The 6,978-nt window shown below is 40.3% G+C and overlaps 1 non-coding gene across 1 annotated transcript; it reads right to left on the reverse strand.

The window, feature by feature from the left end:
- Nucleotides 1–452: 452 nt before the first annotated feature.
- Nucleotides 453–559, reverse strand: LOC112085680. Its single transcript, XR_002898980.1, has one exon. It is a non-coding gene; the product is annotated as a small nucleolar RNA R71 (small nucleolar RNA).
- Nucleotides 560–6,978: the final 6,419 nt, after the last annotated feature.

The following is a 6,978-nucleotide window of genomic DNA, read 5'->3' on the forward strand; positions in this document are numbered from 1 at the left end:
AGGCTCAGGGTAACCAGCAGCAAGAACGACCTCAGGTTAATCCACCACAGCCCCACCCAAACCCACCCAGACGTCATCAGCCACCACCAGTCTTTGTTGGTGAGAATTACCGAGCTTATGCACACCAGTATGGAGCAGGAATCCGGCCACCTCCTGTGCAGAACAACAACTTTGAAGTCAAAGCTTCTTTGATCAGTATGGTGCAGAATCAGAAGTTCCATGGCTTACCTATGGAGGATCCCTTGGAGCACCTAGATCAGTTTGACAGAGTTTGTGATCTCACAAAGATCAATGGGGTATCTGAAGACAGCTTCAAACTGAGATTGTTTCCATTCAGCCTTGGGGATAAGGCACACCAGTGGGAGAAGAACCTTCCAAGAGGATCAATCCAAACTTGGGAGCAATGCAAGCTTGCCTTTTTATCTAAGTTCTTCTCAAGCTCAAGGACTGCCAAGCTAAGGAACCAGATTTCAAACTTCTCTCAGCATTCTAATGAGATCTTTGGAGAAGCTTGGGACAGGTTTAGAAGCTACATAAATCAGTGTCCACATCATGGCTTTTCAGAAGCCTCTCTCCTTAGCACTTTGTATAGAGGAGCTGTTCCCAAGATCCGGAATCAGTTGGACACATCATCAAATGGGAATTTCTTGGCAAAAGAAATCACTGCAGCCATGGAACTTGTTGAGAACTTAGCCATGAGCCAAGACACCTATGGAGAAGACTTTGATAGAGCCAACAGATGTGAGGACTCTAGTACCCAACAAAGGTTGGAAGAGAAGATCAAAGAGCTGCATATCAAGCTTGACAAAGCCCTGGTTGCCACTCAAAAACCTATACACTATGTAGGTGAGTCTCAAGAGAGGAGTTGCTTTGAGAACATCAATGAAGTGGGCCTTACACAAGAGGAGCTGAACTACATAGGTAATCAGAACAAGTTTCAGGGTTACAACAACTTCAACAAGAACCAGAACTTTTCTTATAGAAGCACCAATGTAGCCAATCTCCAAGATCAAGTATACCCTCCCCAACAAGGTCAACAAAGCTTTGCTCAAAACAATCAGTTCCATGGTAACTTCCAAGGTCAACAAGCTTTTCAGCAGCCAACAGCTCAGCCACAAGGCAACAGCTTCAATAACCAACTAAGCTTCCAGCAACAAAGGCCAACACCTCCTGGTTTTTCCCCACCACCTGTTCAACAAAGTCCTTATTTCAATGTTGTTCTCCAACAGCTCTTAATAGGACAACAAAAGATGGTATCCGACCTGGAGACACTAGGAGCTGAAATAATGGCTATTAAAAAGAACAAGGGTATCTGCACTTCTGAACCACAAGTCTCTCTTCCTGGTAAAGCTCTTCAAAACTCAAAAGATTACTGCAATGCCATCTACTGCAATGATGACCATTCAGCTGCTGTGCAAGAAATAGAAGACCTTCTCTATGGTCAAGTCTCTAGTGAACCTGCACAAACTCATGTGGATGAGAATGCCATTATAGAGGATTTCATGGGCTTCTTACATGAACTCAATGAAAGTGTGGGGGCAGCCAGTTCAGTTTTTTCTGTTCAGCAAGGGAATGATTCAGTGTCTATTGAAACAAAGAAGCTGCCAACTGGTCAAGCAAAGCCAACAGATAGCGCCTCCACCTCTGAATCAACTCAGATGAAACCCACCTCCCTCCCAAAGCTAGGCAATCCAGGGAAATTCACTATCTCTTGCACTCTTAGAAACTTTAGGGTTGAGAATGCTTTGTGTGATTCGGGCTCAAGTGTTAGTATAATGTCTAAGGACATGATGGAGAAGCTAAAGGTCAAGTCTATAACGTCCTACCCTTCTTCTATCACCTTTGGAGATTCCTACTCCAAGAAACAAAAAGGGTTTTTGGAAAACTATCCACTACAGGTTGGTGAATGCGTAATTCCCACTGATTTTGTGATCATGAAGATGAAGAAGACCAAAGAGCTCCCCCTATTGCTTGGAACTTCATTTGTCAACACCACTGGTGCAATGATTGACTTTGATACTCATAGAGTGGTGCGTTCAAAGGTGGATAAGGATGTCTTTTACCCTGTTACACCTCCTTTGGCTGAATTTTGTGGATCAGTTGTTCAAGAGATAAAACCCCCTAAGGTACTTGAGATGAAGTATGTGGGCACTGCTGGAATTCTAGGTGGATCCCAATCTCTTTCAGCTTTGGAGAAGGAGACAGACCCTCACCCCAATGGTTACAAGTATGAGAATGGAGGGCCATTGATCAGAGAAGAAGACATCTTGCTCTCATGGTCTCCTACACTTGCTGATCTAAAGATGATGAACACCATGAGTGATGGCTCAGCATCAAAAGACAAGAGCATTGAACCTGACCCTTCTTCTCAAGATTTTACCCTGACTCCTTGGGCTGATGATGATGGATCTCTGAAGTATAAGCTGGATTGCAATGGGAAATCAGGACTGTTTGCTGAGGTAAGGGCAGGTCTCACAAAGGCAATACTTGATAAGGGCCCAGATGGTATTCAGGAGCTGGTGAACAAAGGCCTAAAGATGGGACATCAAGGACAAGGGTCTAATGGTTATCAAAGGCAGCCATCCTCATCCTTCATGCTCAGGACCATTCAAATGCTGAAAAGCATCAGTGCTCAACCTCACCCCAGCTAAGAACAGGTTTTGCAAAGTCAAACTTAGTGACTTTAAACAAAGTGCTCTTGGGAGACACCCCAAGCTTATCCTTGTACATAACTTTTTTTTAATTTTTTCTCTTCTTTTTCATGTTTTAGGATATTTTGATGGGTTTTGTAAAGTGTTTTCAGGTCTAAGGTAACTTAGGGATGCTGTGGTCCAATGACAAAATGAAAAGGAGTCTGAGAACAAGCTGAGGAAGGACTTAAGGAATGAAAACTGGTGAGCCGCCTGGTGTGCTACTTGGGTGTGCGAGTTGGACAAGGTCAGGTCCCATCTAGCACACCTGTTCGCAAGTCACACCTACATGGGTGTGCTAGTCAGCTCTCCCCTGATCCAAGTAGCACACCTGTTTGCAAATCACACCTACATGGGTGTGCGGGTTGGTGTCTTCTAGGGCCATGTAGCAGCAACATAGAAGGCCAGAACTTTCAAGAAGCTTTATGTGCGACTTGGGTGTGCGAGATAGGAAGGAGAGCAGCCCATGTCACACTGCAGAACACCAAGCTTTATGTACGACTTGGGTGTCCGACTTGGTCCAAGACAAGTCCATGCCGCACAAGGGAGTTCAGGCCAAGCCAAACCCATCTCCAGTGATATCTGGCCTCATCTGGTGCAGATACTCACTCCCCTTTTGCATAAGAACCACACCAGGTATCACTCCAAACACTTGTAAATGAGCATTTAGCATATTTCCTTTATCTTTTGCATTTCATGTTTGATTTTTCCTCTTTCTCAAGCTTTTATAACACAAGGGACTGTGTTATTTAAGTGTGAGGGAGAGGCTTTGTGTTTACTAATCATGTTTTCTATGTTCTTATTTTTTCTTTGCCTTTTTGAGTCTTATTTGATCATGCATAGCATTTAGTGCATATAAAAAAAAACCTAAAAAAATGAAATATCTGAAAATTTTAACACAAAAAATGATCATGTAGTTGCATTTCACATTTTTAGGATTGAGTCTAGTTGCATCATATAGGTTTCATTGTGCATGGGAGTAATGATAATTTTTTTTCTTGAGAGTACATCACTTTGAGAATTTGGATTAAATATGCTTGTGAAATGACTTCTGTGCTTGCAAGGCTTGAAATGATTTGAATCTGAGAAGCAAGTTTGAATTGAACTCAACTCTAATAAGTGAAAACCCTGAACTTGACATGAAATTATCATTTGGTGCATTGTTTAAATAAGTTTGTGGATACCAATATACATATTTGAGCTAGAATCCTGTTTTTACCATCCTCTTCCTTAGCTCAAATAGCTGAATCTGCATAATAGATCAGTTTTCCTCACCCTGAACCCATCGTTCTTTTAAGCCAATTGTTTGTGTGTGATTGAGAGGCCACCTTGGACCAAACTTAGCAGAAAGTGTTAGGTTTAGGGCGACAAGGGCAAGTCTCATTGAGTGCTAAGTTCCATCATCAAGGAGCTGAGAGATTTGGCAAGAACTAAGTGTGGGGAATACTTGGTGGTGAGTGGAAAAAGGAGAGATGAGTGGAAATAAAAGGAGAATGGTGAGAACTAGGGGATAGAAAAAGAAAAGAAATCAGTCTTGGAGTTTTGAGTCAAAGAAAGTGAGTTTTAGTGTTTTGAAAAGAAAGAGTCTAGCCTCTAAGTGAAAAGAAAAGAAAAGAAGCCAAAGAGCTCAAATGTTTAAAAATAAAAAAATAAAAAGAGGTTAGAGGTTACAAAAGAAAGTGAAAAAGAGCTATGGAAAGTTTGAACTCCAAGACTTGTGTATAAAAAGGAAAAGTGAATCCCCTAGTGAGAGAAGAAGGAGTGTGAAAAGTAAGCAAGTGAGGAAACTTTAAGTAGAGTGTGGGGTGGGATGAGTCCTTGCCCTTGTATGCATAGGTTGCCTTTTACCTTTAGCATTCTGCCAAAGTTTGGTCATTCATAGAGAGATCCTTTTGCTGCATTGAACCCACTCAGGCATTGATGAGATCATTTTAGTCTCATAACCTCACCCTAGTCAAACTCTGTTTGTTTAAACAATGCATCATTTGATCCACTTGGTAAAAAGCTTAATGAATGTTAAAGAGTTGAGGAATAGGAGAAATTGTGGAGATTACTGTTGAGTTGATACACCAAAGTATGGTTTTGCATTGCATATTGAGCATGAACTTGAATTCTTTTAGTGGTCACTTCTCTCAAAGGAAATATGAACTCCCATGCATTCAACCTCTCTCTCTCATTTGTTCTTGTTTGCTTGAGGAAAATCAAAGGACAAGTGTGGGGGAGTTGATATACTCATATTTTGTCATGTTTAGGATTGCATTTTTGTCCAAATATTGAGTCTCATGCATACATTTAGATAGTTTTACATATATTTGTCTTTGCTTTTGTCTTTAGTTAGGAATTGCATTAGGTCCTAGAGAGTTTTGTACTTTTGGAGTGTTTACAGGTCATTTGGAGCTAATTGGGAGCAATTGGGACAAAAGCCATGGAGAGACCATCACCTTATGTGCATCAGACTCGGACAAGTGTTATGGAGCCGACGATCCCTCAAATTGATCACCTTAAGCACCATCATCTTGTTTTGTTGCCTTTGTTATGTTCATTAATCATTGCTTTTTCTTGTTCCTTGTTTTTATGCTTTCTTGTTACTTTGGTCACACCAAAACTCATCTTTGATCACTTGACTTAAGAGTTTATCACATAAACTAGTGTCTGGGAACCACACTTATGGATTGATACCTTTTATGCTGCAACAGCTAAGGGATTGATAACCCTTATTAAGGCCTTGAAAACCTTAGTTATCAGAGTAACATCGGTTTATGCAAGTGTTTTATGGTAGATGACAGGCAGGGTCTCTAGTAGCTAATGAAATTTTTTGGGTGCTCGGATTATCTGTTAAGCTTAATATTGGTGTTGTACTCTGTATTGCTGTACTCTGTATTGGTTCTTTTAGCTGTTGTATATTTTGTTAAATATGTTGTTTAGACATTCCATAACTTAATGGTGAAGTACTGTATTGTGATATAAGTTTTAAAATTGGTTATTAGACGTATTGCTAAAGTAAGATTTAATGTGATTTTGTTGGAAGATGATTTTTGAAAGTAACTGTACAAAATAAGTCGAACATAAAGCATGCCTTATATGTTTGTAGATCCGCTTAGGTATTTACTGTGCAGTGTCTCTGATTTGGACTTAGGTGTCAAGATGACGAGCAGGTTCTCTATAAGTTGGTTGTAGTTGTCTTTTTAGGTTTAGTAATCTATTTTACATTTCTGGGTTAGGGTTTTAGTTCTCCTTTTTTGGATGCCGTTCAGTTATAGTTGGAGTTCATCTGGAAGTGCGGTTCCAGATCTAGATGCATTTGATGAATTTACGTCAGTCAGAGACTCTGGATTGGGAATCCCTTTGAGATGTTTTTGTGGGAACAATTTAATCATCGAACCGTCCGTTGCTGAGATGGAAAGGGGTGTGAGGTTTTTCTGTTGCAAAAAAGATGAGGTATGTAATTTATTATTGTGTTTTTAGGTTATTTTGATTGGTTTTTGTAATTTGTTTCTGATTTATATGGGTGGAGGGTGTGGTTTTTTTAAATGGTGGGATACGGCCATGATGGAAGAACTGAAGAAAGTGAAAGAGACGGTGGAGGAAGATGGTGAGAGGCTTAGATTTGTTGCTTTTACGGAGTGTGGAATGCCCTTTGATGTTCCGGAAATGTGGCGGAGCGTAGAGAGTTCGGTGGAGGAAATTGAGCGTTTAAAAAAAGAGTTGGAGGCAACAGTTTTTTGTATGGGTAAAATGGAGCTTGAGCTGGTTCGAAAAATATTTTTCGGGAAGGTTCTGTTTGTAGTCGTATGTATTGCCGTGTTGATGTTAGCCAAAGTGTTTGTTATGACGATGAACCGTTAATGGCATTGTGGTTGTGTCATCTTAGTCAGACCTCTTTACCTTGCTAAACCTTGCATTTGCTGTTTAACTTTGTAAACCTTTTATTTTCTGTATTAATGAAAATTCGAGTACGTTTATAATTTTTCGTTCTCGTTTATAAGTAAAGTTGAGGGAAAGAATTGTTGTTCGTAATTTTTCATTCTCGTTAATCGAGCATAATGTATATTGCAATGAGAACTAAGGTAATTGATCAACAGAGCTGAACCACATACAGCTTACTAAAGGACAATGTACACATCGTTGACCACGTAACCCAGAACAAGGTGCGGCGTTTAAAAAGAAAAGGGATTATACTTGAGTAGAAGAACAGCTAGACAACGATATAGCAGAGCGGTAGAGTAAACAAAAAGCCTTAGTTGTTGTTTTGTAGCTTGTGCTTCGTTCTTCAAGGTCTGAATAGTGG

The sequence above is a fragment of the Eutrema salsugineum genome, unplaced genomic scaffold, assembly GCF_000478725.1.
Source record: "Eutrema salsugineum unplaced genomic scaffold, Eutsalg1_0 scaffold_3, whole genome shotgun sequence".
NCBI classification, from domain to species: domain Eukaryota; kingdom Viridiplantae; phylum Streptophyta; class Magnoliopsida; order Brassicales; family Brassicaceae; genus Eutrema; species Eutrema salsugineum.